Source organism: Chinchilla lanigera, unplaced genomic scaffold, assembly GCF_000276665.1.
Source record: "Chinchilla lanigera isolate Chin_1 unplaced genomic scaffold, ChiLan1.0 scaffold00021, whole genome shotgun sequence".
NCBI classification, from domain to species: domain Eukaryota; kingdom Metazoa; phylum Chordata; class Mammalia; order Rodentia; family Chinchillidae; genus Chinchilla; species Chinchilla lanigera.
In genome coordinates, this window is record NW_004955422.1 from 6121390 (window position 1) to 6135168 (window position 13779).

The following is a 13779-nucleotide window of genomic DNA, read 5'->3' on the forward strand; positions in this document are numbered from 1 at the left end:
TTTTCAAAGCTGTACCATACAAAGCATAAGATGGCAGCCTTTTTTGTTTTTTACTTTTAAATTGTCAGTCCTCATGCAAATTATTAGTATTATTATTATTGCTTTGATTTTCACATCAATATTTCACAACAATTTAAAATTGTTATTATAATATACATTCATGTTGGGGAAATGGCATGTATATATATTGTTCCTTGACTACGTTTTTTAATTTTGAAGAGAAAAAAAAATACAGAATTTCAAATCAAGATGATAATAAATCAACAATGGTTGTTATATTGCATATTGTTACCTTCACAGTAGTTGTTCAGATTACCGGACATAGCTATGCAAAACTGATCAATTAGGCGTTAACTATTTCTTTCAATAATCCAATAGAAATTAGTAGTACAATTATCTTAACTATCTTGTGTATTCATAGCTCATTAGCACAGCATCTGCCTGGCAAGTGCAAGGTCCTGAGTTTGATTCCCATTAGAAAAATAAAAATGAAAGAATTGCATCTGTATTGAACATGTGTAGGCTCTACCCTTGACTATTTTTATTTCACCCATTTACTTAATATTTTGATTTTTATTCTTCCATTTTATTTTTTTTATTTTTTTATTTATTTTTGGTACTGGGAATCCAACTCAGGACCTTGTGCTTGCCAGGCAGGCACTTATGCCACTGAGCTATATCCCCAGCCCTATTCTTCCATTTTAAAATGGTGGTAATTACAGTAACAACGGTAATTATATATAATTCTTTGGTAATTCAGTACTATAATGGGTGGTAATAGAATAGTGTATAATATGCAATGTTTAAAGTGTTAGTTATTCTATTATGATTTTTAATTTCATTATTAGAATGTGATAGTTTCCTAGCTCTGTATATCAGAAGTATAACTTGCCTGTTTTAAATAACAATACATGGTGGAAAATGTCCAAGTACTCACTTTAAAAGACCCAGCATTAGTACAAGATCCACCATGAATTAATTTTATGAGCTAGATCAGGCACCTGTAAATCTCTGAAACTTATGCTTTACATACAGGGTTGAGGAAATTGTCAACTAGGTTGTATATTCAACTTGGCACTGCCTTATTTAGTAGTTTTTGATCCTCAAATCACATTTTTATTGATTGTCTCTTTTTATTTACTCAGCTCCCTTGTGGAAGTACATTATTTCAGTTTTATAGCCAAATATCTGAAACTCAGAATGAAGTTAAATATCGAAAATGCGGTGGAACATGCACTAGACCTATGCATATCTCATGTTAAATAAGGAAACTCATTTATTCCGTGACTTTTTAGTTACTTGAAAGACTTCATCATCGAAATAGACTCTCACCTTGCAATAGGATAACGTTTTTCTGGAGTACAAATTTCTTTTCCTAAGATGGGTAGAAATGAAAACATTAATAATACAATTTGCCTCTGCATAACAGTTGAGGAAGATGCACCACTACTAAATTTTGGGTCCAATAACATTGAGAAATTGTTTAGCAATCTGCTTGAAGTAACTTGTTCCATAAATCAATTATATCCTGTGCTACACGTGATTCAAGGCTCTGGACAAAACTGATGACAGTTCCCACCTTCATGTAGTACTCTCATTTGAGGGGAGGAAAAGGATAACTTAAAAAGTCTGTGATACACAATTTGCTTCCCAGATGGCAATATGTGCTTTGAAGAAAGTTTAAATGGTAACAAGGATAAGGCATGCCACAAGTACAGCATTTCATATGTTAACTTGTCAGATATAGAAGATCTTACGGAAAGAATAAATGGAGTTCAGTAAAGAGCAAGAGGAAGTAATCAAGACATTCACCTGTATGAAGGGAAGAGTATTACAGGAATATGGAATAGCAGAAGCAAAACGAAGACTGCAGGATGAAACATTCCTAGGTTATTGAGCAACAGACAGGACACCATTATAGTCTAGGCAGGGCAACCAGAGGGGAAGAGAGCCGACATGGGACAAGATTGTGTACGATTTCATTGATACTTTTAGTTGTTTTCACTTTTTATTAGAATAAGGTGGAAGTTTCTTTAAGGTTTCAAGCAGAGAAGAGAGGTAATCTAATTTATAGTTTAATGGGACTGCTCTGCCTGCTATTTAAGAATAGACAAAAGGAAGGGGCATAGTACATCAAGAATCCAGAACAATAAAACCTAAGAAAACTTACAGTACTTTGGAGAAAAAGGTTTAAAGTACAGAAAGAAAAAAGTGTTCATGTTTTAGACACATTAGACAAAATGAGATTTTTCTAATGTATTGATAGGGGTATGGAAGGAGAAATACAGTCAAGGTGAATGAACTGCAGTCACTTGGGAGGAGCTGTCAGGAAGAACAAATCAGTGGTGCTAGGGAGAAAAGTTTGGGACATTTTAAGTGTACGTTGCCCATTAGCGTGTTAAGCAGGTATATCCAGAGGATAGTTCGTTATGACCCTTAGTGCAAAGTCTAAACTAAAACCTGAATTTGGCAATCCCAGGTTTGTAAATGGTATTTAAAGCTGTAATCCAGGATGAGGTCCTGAAAGGAATTAATCTAATAGAAACAAGCGGGTGGTCCATTTGTGAGCCATGGTGCACTTTAATATTACAAGAGAGAAAGCGAAAAACCCAAAGACTAAAGGAGACAAAAGTATGTGACCAATTGGAAGAGGTGAACATCACGTTTTGGGGGTGGAAAAAGTTCTTTTCAGTTGGATAAAATGTTTAAAGCACTTTAGTGGCTACTATGCAAGTATTAAGTATATGGCTAATTTAGCCCAGCATTTACTACATTTAATTTATAGTGGTGCTAAATTCTCATTTACTTTAGGAGAGAGTAAGATGCAAAAGAAGATTATATTTGCATATTTATTATTATATTTGAATATCTATTGTAGACAGATAATTAAAAAAGACAACAGAGTATACTTACACGCTGATAAAATATTTTTCCTGACTACAAAACACAGAGATAAGGAAAGAAAACTAGCAACACTACTTATAAGTTTCATAATAAATGAACATCCTGGCTTATGTGAATGTAATTAAGACAGTTATTAATTTGGATATGTACCTTTAGGGAAGAAAAGATAATATCTGAACTGGGTCTTAAAGAATGATTACAAATTTGGTGGGTAAGAATGGGACATAAAAATAATAATATTTCAGATCAAAAAGCAGTGGGAAAGATGGCATGGATGCATTAGAAAGCAGGATATCTTTAAAAATGAGGAATAAATCCATCTGACAAAAATAGAGGGTGTAAGGAAGGCAGGAAAAAGTAACAGAAGTTATATCTTTTATTGTTTCTTTATGAACTATTCCACTCAATTTTCCAGTACAAAGGGAAAATGATAAAGAGAGATAGTTTTCTAGATTCATATATTATGATTACCATTATAAAAAAAACAAAAACCCTTTCACATTCTGGAAGTGCCTCAAAGCACGACATTGCAAAATGAATCTAGATTTGAATAACTACATAGAAATATAAATTGTTCCATTTAGGTTGCTCCATTAGGTATTTTTTTTTAACCTCAAATAACTTTACTGGACCTATTTTATAAATTCCTTGCATGTAATGTCCTATTTTAATTTTATCTGTCTCCTAGAAATGATTTTCTTTATTGCAAAACTACAAGATCACCCAGGGAGAGTGTGGACAAGGAACCTGGAACATCATCTGGTCCACTGAATTCATGTGAGTGTGACAGAGCTTTCTAAAAACAAATAGAAGGAAAAATTATCTTCTGTGTGACCTGCATTGGAAATGGCTAAGTTTGTGAAATAATATGGTCAGTTGCTGGATGCTTGGTACGGGCCAGGCTATAACCAGGGAGAGTGAGGTCGATGCATTCACCTGTGACAAGGCTCCATCATGCATCTAGGCACATAAATTATAGTTTTGCTTGGAATCTCTATGTTTATGCTTACAGCTTTCTTCACCTAAAGTTTCCATAGCCAGTTTTCTGACTGAAGGGGCATTAATTGATTCCTACTTCTTCTACTCTTTGACTTGTACTGAACCCATTTTTTATCTTTTTATCCTTTTTTCTTTCTCTATCACCCTATGCACTGTAGCTTTATTTGCTTCATGAATCTGCAGTCAGTCCGTCATTCAGTGAGTCAGGTTCTCTGTAAACCACTAATTCTCTATCAAATCTGCCCCCTCCTATGTTTCCCTACCAGTTTCCAAGTTACTATGTATTTCTGTAGTTATTTGATGGTTTTATATATGATTCACTTGATCAAATGTTGCAGCAGGTGAGGACCCTACATATTTTTTTGACATCCACAGGTATTCACCTGACCATGCTGGCTCATGCTGCGTGTTCCTGAGTAAGAGTTTGTCACTGCAGGCGTCCTCACTGGACTCGGACTTTCCCCTAATGTTCCTTTATTTTAGAGAAAATACTTGCCTGGCTCATAGCCAACATGGGGCTGTCCGATATTCACAGCACTGAATTTCTTCTTCTTTAGACCTAAAAGATCTATATCTCTTCACTTTCATTCTATGAGTTGTTTCCCCAAATAGCCCCTTGTATTTGAACTTAATCCAAACACTACGTTTTTATGAAATGTATTAAATAAGTATCCCTCTCTTGAATTGCCTGTATCATTTTTTCTGTCTGCAATTCCACACAGACAAAAATGCATATATGTTTTATTCTTATCTTTGAAACATTCAGTAAAATAAATCAAAACAAACTTTCTTCAACTGATTATTCTTTTGACTTTTTTGCCACAAGTAGTTTCTCTGTAACTGTTTGCTTTTCTCTAAAAAGCTGCTGATATTCTTGGGCAGTACATAGTGAATTCCATATGGAAGGAGCAATTTTTCTGTTGCTATGTAGAATATTTTCACTATCTAACATGCTGTCTTAAACGATCGGGGCTTAATAATAAATTAATTTATGTTAGTTCCTCTGATTTCATATTTTCTGTATGATTATTAAGGTTTTACTTCAAGTGCTGCTTAAAGTATTCATCAAGATAACAATCCATGATGACTCCCCCTTCTACCATTCCAACCACTGCAGTGTTTTAACCTCAATCTCACATCCCGTGTCATCATCTACCCTCACCACTTTGCCAGACTCCTAGACAATTTAGATTAGGACAATTAGCCTGGTCATTTCTTTATTCATTCTAAGATTTAGCTAAAGTCTTACTGTTCAATATACATTAATGAATTTAATTAATATCTTTAGATATTGAGGGATCCTCTGGCATTGCTCCAATCACATTAGCGATACCTGTCCCAAAACTTTTTTTTGAGTTGCAAATATAATAGGCTATCCTATCAGAATTTGATTTCATTGAAAAATTGCACTTTGAATTCATGGAAAAATAACATTAAAAGTTCTAAGCTGAGTGAATTACAGCATTAGTATAAGTATTTTATACTAATTTGTGAGCCATTTACTTACATAATTAGAAACAGCAATACATACATATGTTATATATATATATATATATATATATATATATATATATATACATACAAACACATTGACTGCCATATAATCCTGGCTATGACCAAAGTTTAAAGCATTAAGTCTGCTCTGTCTCTCTCTGTCCTCTGTCTCTCTCTCTCTCTCTCCCCCAGTGAGAGAGAGAGGAAAGGAGAGAGAGACAGACAGAGAGAGAGAGGCAACACAATATACCTCAGGAAAATAAAAACTTGTATAAATATTTTAATACTAAATTTATTGAGAGATCATGAGGATAATACAAGGTATTGTTGGCGTCTACAATTACAACAGGTGCTCAAAGTGGGGTCCATTAGCTTCCAGACATTTGTTAGTGTGGCAAAGTTCTGAAGTATGTATACACTTTTTGTGGACTCTGTATATCTCAGTTGGGGCCCTATTATAAACATCACATATTTATGCATGCACATGAGTTATGCATATAAAGCAAGTGGAATACAGCCCCCTATAAACTGACAACATGCAATCCAAGTTATGCTAAAGACTACTGATGGTATAGGTATATACATATAGCTCTAAAACACTTACTGCTAACTACTTGATAAATGAATAGACACGGACTAAATAATTTAAAAGAAATACATTTTCTTTCAGTCCTCTAAATGCTTAATAATGCATACATTTCAAGATGGAAAACCCCTATGCAACCCCTGAATACAATTTTTCCCATCTTCACTTTCCATTTTCATTCATTTTTGGCCATTCTAAAATACGTTTTCCGCTTTTGCTTTGATTCTTTTCCTCTTCCAACTCTTAGGCGTCACCTGCCTTAGTGGAATGTATTTGTCTTACGTTTGCTATTCTAAGACTACACTGGGAAACTGTTTCAGGTAATTATCTACAGTTTTATGGCTTAAAATCCATGACCTAAAGTCGGGACCGAATAATTTATTTTTAATTAACATTTCTGCTTTCCTGTAGTTGTGACTTAATATAAAGAGAAATCATTTATATAAGAAAAGTACAATGTGGGGCTGGGGATATAGTTCAGCGGCACAGCATCTGCCTGGCAAGCCCAAGGTCGTGAGTTCGACTCCCGGTACCAGAAAAAAAGAAGAAAAGAAAAGTATAGTGGATGTAATTTGATTTTTCTCAAGTAAGAGTCTTAAATGCAATTCATTTTCAGGCTTAATATTTGAATTTAGTTTCTTATATGATGTCCACTCATCTAGTGACTGTTTTTCAGAGTGGCATTTGAAATATCTAAATAATCCCCTAATATATTCAGAGGAAGCTTAATGACCATGATATGTCCTGAGAAATCCACTGGGTTATGTTTCATTATTGTTAAAATAAAATAGAATGTACTTATAATGTACACCTAACCTAAGTGATGTTGCACTTTTATTTTTATTTTTCAAATATTTTATTTATCTAGGCCTAATCAGAGTCAGTATTGCCAATATTAATTTCATCTTCCACATCTTGTTTCATTTGATTGTCAGGAGTGAAATAACCATGGAGCTTTCATCTCCTATGAGAACCTTTCTCTTTTCTGCAATCTGTTCTAAAGGACTAGCCTGAGGATGTTTTACAACTAAGCACTTTTTTTTTTGCATAAATAGGAGTATTCATGAAAACACCAATAAATATAAAGTACAGTAAACATATAGCACAGGGACATAGTAGTTTGTTATCAGTATCAAGGGTTATTCCCTGCACATAATTGCAAGTGCTATGATTTTTATACTACTGGCAGCAGTAGTATAACTAGTCCACTGGTCAAGAAATATTTCTTGAATTATGTTAATTTAGGGTACCAAATATTTACCATCAGAACTCTGGTATAGTGTCTCTTTTGAGATTTTTTAATTAGCTTTGTATCAATTAAAACTCATACAAACTTATGACTACTAGTGGTGAATATCAATTCAAATGTAAATATTTAAAATAAAAAAGTATGATCTGTCTCTCAGCACAGAAAGAAATCTTGAGAAAATAAGAAAACAATATTGCATTGACAATGTTTGTTGCTTTCTTCTATACAATTAAATTGCCCAGGGAAATGCACCCATGAATTGAGTTATTAGAGATTAGCATCATTTCTCTCAAGCTATTTTTATATATAAATAAATAGAAGTGAATTGACATTACATCTAAAAGGGTATCCAAACTGAATTGTCACACATGTAATTTATCTTCATAGAAGGTATTATCAGTTAGTAGGTGTTATGGCTTGTATCTAGATTTTTCCCCCAAAGCCTCATGTGGTCAGAGGTGGTGCTTTGGGAAGTGGCTGGGTCTAGGGTGTGTGGTGCTTTTTTTGACCAAGGATGTGATGCTGGGACTGATCCATGATGTGATGCTAGGATTAAGGCTGCCCTGCCCTGGATGAGTGCTGTACGCCCTAAGGGTGGATAACCTGGATAAGCTATGAAGGACAGAAAGAGTGTCGCAGCTTGTTGCTTGTGGCTTGCTGCCTTGCTGTCTTACTGCTTCCTGCCTGCCATGGCTGTTTCTTATCTGTGATGCCTTCTGCCATGTTACCCTGTCTTGCAACCGGTCAAATACAAACTGAGACCACTACAAACTGTAAGCCAAATAAATCTTTCCTCCTTTAACTTTTGGCAGCAGGTATTTTGTGTCAACAATGAGAAAACTAACTAAGACAATAAGCTTATATTTCCAGTAATTTATTTTTTCCTTGATAAAACTTTAGATAAAGAAAAGGTAGATTTAGTGTGAATGGGGTTTTTTTTGCCACAAGGGAAAGCTGGCTGTGTGGTATTATTTTCAATTAATAAGTCAGAATTATTTAAGTCATAGGCTGATTTTTCCATTTTCAAATAGGCAATGTTTTAAAACAATACAAGTAGATCTCTTTCCTTTGGGAAGGACTCTGATGAGAAGTATGTTTTGTTAGACAATTACACAATTAGCCTTTTTAATGTTGTATTATAAGAAGCTCTTCTTGATCTTAAAATTAACATTGCAGAGTATTATATAATCACTCACCAAATTTTTCCACAGCATTTTAGACCTTTAAATTTAGCTGGTGCTTTGAAAATATAAGAAATTACAGGGCTAGTATGGAGATTTTGAGAAATTGAGAAAAAATTTATAAACCCTATCTAGAACAATATAATTTCAGTGCATTTACCTTGATCATCTTATATTGTTTTAATCTTAGGACATAAACAATATTTGCCTACCTAGACCAGTAATTTGTCTAAATTTCTGTAGTTTTACAGTAATTCATTCAACTATCTTTAAGAAAACCACTGCTGTACAATATATATTCCAGAAATATTACCTATTTTTATTTAATGAAATAAACATCCAGTAAAGTTCTAAATATATACATTCCTACCATTGCAGTGCACCGACTTCAAAATTGTGCATGACAACGTCTATCGGTTCTAAGGTGTATATCGTTTCTCAATATTTTCCAACTCTACAGTTGAGGCACATCTTAGAATTGTACTAAATAGCTTCATTTTCAGCATATTTTTCTTCTGTGTGATATATACAAAAGCAGAGTACATGGTCTCTTCTTATTTTACTTTCTGAGATTAGGTTACCAGATACTGTGGTCTGTGCCCATGGTATGTGTGAGTGTGTGTATGTGTGAGTCGATATGTCTTTATGTCAGTGAGAGTGTGTGCAGAGTAGATTAGAAAGGTCAGTTATACCTTACCCCTTACGTGCCTCCTGGAAGTCTTTTCTATGTTTAAACATGAACATTGCTACCAAACACCATAAAATTTGGATAGAAAAATGAAAAGGAAGGCAATTCTTTTTAATGCTTGATTAATGATCTTCAAAAAATAATTTTACTACATTTCACTTTTAAACTTCTAAACAATGCTCTTCGTCTTATATGCTGGGTTCCCTTGCAAAAAGCTGTTTATTGCATCTATTGAGACGATCATGTGGTTTTTGTCTTTGGCTCCATTGATATGGCCTATAACATCTATAGATCTGCGAATATTGAACCAACCCTGCATTTCTGGAATGAATCAGACTTGGTTGTGATGTACGATTTTTCTTGATAACTTGCTGCGTTCTATTTGCTAGTATCTTATTGAGTATCGTTGCATCTATATTCATTAGCGAGACTGGTCTGTAGTTCTCTTTCTTGGTTAGGTCTTTCTCTGGTTTTGGTATCAGTATGATGCTTGCCTCCAGAAATGAGTTAGGGAGAATTGCTTCCTTTTCAATTTCATCGAAGAGTTTGAGGCACGCTGGTATTAAATCATCTCTGAATTTCATGTAAAATTCTGCTGTGAATCCATCAGGGCCTGCGCTTTTCTTTGTTGGTAGGTTTTTAATCACATTTTCAATCTCATTAATTGATAATGGGTTGTTCAGGAATTTTAGATAGGAACTCTTCTCCACTACTGGTGGAAATGAAGACTGGTGAAACTACTGTGGAAATCAGTTTGGAGATACCTCAGAAAACTAGGACTAGAGGTCCCATTCAACCCCCTTCTGGGTATTTTCCCAGAAGATCTAAAAATATCATATTAAGGTGATATATGTGCACCTATGTTCATAGCAGCACAATTTGTAATTGCTAAATTGTGGAAGCAACCCAAATGTCCATCCACCACCGAGGATTGGATAAGAAAATTGTGGTACTTTTATATAATGAAATAGTACTCATCTATAAAGAAAGATAAACTCGAGGCTTTTATAGCTAAATGGTCACAACTAGAGACCATACTCATAAGTGAAATAAATCAGACCTGCTTGTGCAAGCACCACATTGTCTCAATAGTGTAAAACCTGAAAGAGTTGATAAAAACTTGGAAGTATGATAGACATTGTGAAATGATAGGAAAACGCTCAAGGGTAAAGGGCAACTGGGATGTGGGAAGAGAGAAGGGAAAGAAGGAGAAATTTTATATGTATGTATATACAGAACAGTTAGCATAGTTGATCTACTGTCTTCTATTTCTTTGCTGAAACTGTCAATGACTCCTTGATTGATCAATACTGCATGTCTCTATTTGTTTTCATGAGAAACCACTTTGAAGATATCAATATGTAACAGAAAAAGCATTATTAACTTCCTACCACTTTGTAACTCTGTATTGTCTGTGCTGTTCTTCTACTATTTTGTAAAAGGTTGTCTGTCTGTTAATGTTTTCCTCCTTTTATTTTTAAAATTAAAAAATAAAGCTGTTTACATGGATTCCTTGAGAAGAAAGCATTACAAGTAAAGGGTTTTGCTCCCTTTTAGACAAGATCTTCTTTATAAAAATGAATGCATAGTGATTTGACACATGCTTTGCTTCCCAGTAATTCAACAGACACCAAATTTTCTGAGGCTCACTGAAGTGAACTATAATATGTCAAAAGGATGTCCTAAATACTTCCTACTAACAGGCAAAACAGCATTTAGCTGTAATAATAGAAATTACATTTTAATCAATATGGCATTTGCTATTAATCCATTTGTGACTGCATGGAGAGGTTTTAATAATATGTTAGGAAAGCCATCCATCTAAAGGATAATTCCAAAGAGAAAATGGCTGAACTCTCTTTTAATTTGTAACTCACTATGTACAGAACTAACATATATATGAGGCACAATTTTTTTTCCAGTACCAGGAACCGAACTCACAACCTTCTGCTTGCCAAGCAGGCACTGTGCTGCTGAGCTAAATCCCCAGTCCCAAGGCACAATTTTTCTTATGGAAGCACCTACCATTTCTTTTTTATACTAGTTCTCTTTGTTAGCAACTGAACATTTTTTTCCAGTTTTTCTTGATAAAATAAATTTGATCAGCGACAAATAAATATACATTTTCTTCCTGTAGTAAGGTTGATGCTTGATGATATTGTGCCTCCTATATTACAGCAGTAACTCAGATTGAACTTTTATCTAAATCTTTTTTGATTGGTTTATTTTATGTTATATAATGACAAAAATCACTTCGCAATATCAGAAAATACATAGAATCATCTTATGATCTGAACACCCAGGAGAATATCCTGAGAAGCACAACTATCATTTGAGTAGAGTGCCCATGTGTAATGATACTTTTTATGTGAAGGATCCCTATATTCCACTGAAATATTTATTGTAAATATTATTTCATTTTAATTAAAATATATATGTATAGCATTTTAATAGTTTATGTAATACTCTGGGTTCTCTTCAGATCACATAAATCTTTCTCCTTTTAAAAGTTTATATATTTCCTGGTAGAGTTCTATTGTGACCTATTTTTATCCAAAAATTAGTATTAGAAATACAGCATGTAAAAATTTTTATATTTAGAAACAGTTTCAGGACCTGTTTATTACTTGTTGTGTAGATCCTTCACTATCTTGGTAAAATTCACTTGTCAAAGGAAACTGTTCAAGTAATAGGTACATGTAAGTTGAGTGTTTTACATCACTAAAAAATTTACCAAGTTTTATGTGAAGTGTGAGACAATGTGTCTATATTTTAAAAGTTTACAAAGCCAATAGATGCCTATGCTCTTCAATCATTAATTTCTTTCTTCATCACTAATGAACATTCATATTTTTCATACATTAATTGATTTTTTTCTATGTGTCATTTGTGTTTTTCTTTTTTTTTTTTTTGTGGTGGGGTCTTGCTATGCAGTTCAGGCTGGCCTTGAGCTCACTTTGTAGCCCAGGCTGGTCTTGAACTTGCAGCGATCGTCCTGCCTCAGCCTCCCAAGTTCTGGGATTACAGGCGTGCACCACCCGTGCCAGGCCTGTGTTTTTTTTTTTGTTGTTGTTGTTGTTCTTGGCTGGATTATGATTATTTGGCAGATGGACAGGTGAGAGCTCTGATGTAAAATACAGAAGTCACACGCAAGAGGGAACTAAAGAATTCTACCTACTGAGTATTGCTGCCTGATGGAATGCAGTCTCTTTCCTTGGAGTCTTGTGATGAACTTGGCATTTGTACTGAATGCCAAAGCAAACATTCAATTTACTGAACCTCAGTTCTGCTTGGTTCTTGGCATTTACATTGATTAAAGAAAAAACAACTTAGATTTTGACTTTTGTGAGAAATCACCCGTTAGCAGGTTGTATCAACATTGTTGATAGTAAAGTTTAGAATCTTTCCACATTTAAATGAGCACTCTTTGGAAAGCAATAAAACTATTGTGGACCATGTAATGTTACAGCTAGAATATTAATGAATTACTCATATTATGTTTCTGTTAATAGATTTTAATTTTTGGCTTGCAGTCTGTTTTATCTATCTTTATATTCTCATGCTGATAAAAATACTTGGCATTAAGCAGTTCAATAAATACAAAATGATCTCCAATTTGGAAATAGGAAAACCAATGATAGCACGATTGATAACTTCTACTGTACCGAGTCAGCTCAAAAGTGACAACCTCATCATTCAATGTAAATCTGTCTAACTCAAATTTGTGCTCTAAATATCGGCTGTAACCTCTTCTCCTGTGCTAACGTCCCTTTTTAATGCATTTCCTCTGGTGAGATCATTTAGATTTTGCAGTGGTGCAAACAACCCCTGTATCTCAGTGTCTTCAAATAGTGAAAGATTTCTTCTCCGGAATGGCATAAGCAATTGCAGATAAGCAGAGGATTCAACTCTGCTGTACAATTTCATGGATCTGGTTGACAGAGCAACACTCCAAAGCACTGGTTGCTACTTGGCAAAGTCATCCAGAAACAAAGTGCTGAATAATCTTTCTGTGGCGTATTAAAATTTGTGCTGAAAGTTACATGTGATGCATCTCTTCACATTCACATGTTATTAGTACATGTTTGCAGGACATGAAGCTTGTAGTCATCTTAGGGACTATGTGCATGCTCATAACATAACTTGATTCTTTTTTATTCCCTTCTCCATCCTGACACTCTTGTCTCTGTCTCTGGATATCTTTCCTTCATTTTAATTTTACTGTTAATATCATTAATTTAGTTCATATTTATGACATATAATGTGTGCATTCACAACACATCTTTTTACTTCCCTGTTCATATTTTATTGTCAAAGCAAGGTATAAATCAACTTTCAGGAGGACCTAAGAATTAGGAAGTAAAATTGAGTGAACCTGATAAATCATAAGGGTCCTTCTAAGTGTAAGAGATTAGCAAAAGAGAGGAACTGTGCAAAATGACACGTGAAACAAAAAACATGAAGTATTTGTGGATGGCATATTCTGCTGGTCACTACATAACCCCAACCACTCACTTCCATGCACAGAACACTTACTGTGCCTTTAAAAAAGAACAAAGGAGCCAGGCATAGTGGTGCATGTCTGTCATCCCAGAACTTGGGAGGCTGAGGCAGGAGGATCATTGTGAGTTAGAGACCAGTATGGGCTACAAATTGAGCTCAAGGCTAGCCTAAACTG

The 13779-nt window shown here is 34.4% G+C and overlaps 1 protein-coding gene across 1 annotated transcript in view; it reads left to right on the forward strand.

Moving 5' to 3' along the window:
* The window catches only part of Lrrc4c (leucine rich repeat containing 4C), a 1216524-nt gene that overhangs the window by 483740 nt on the left and 719005 nt on the right, over window positions 1-13779 (forward strand). The window contains exon 3 of the mRNA XM_005384094.2: window positions 3593-3681. The gene's annotated coding sequence lies outside the window, so the exon portion shown is untranslated. The remainder of the gene's footprint in view (window positions 1-3592; window positions 3682-13779) is intronic.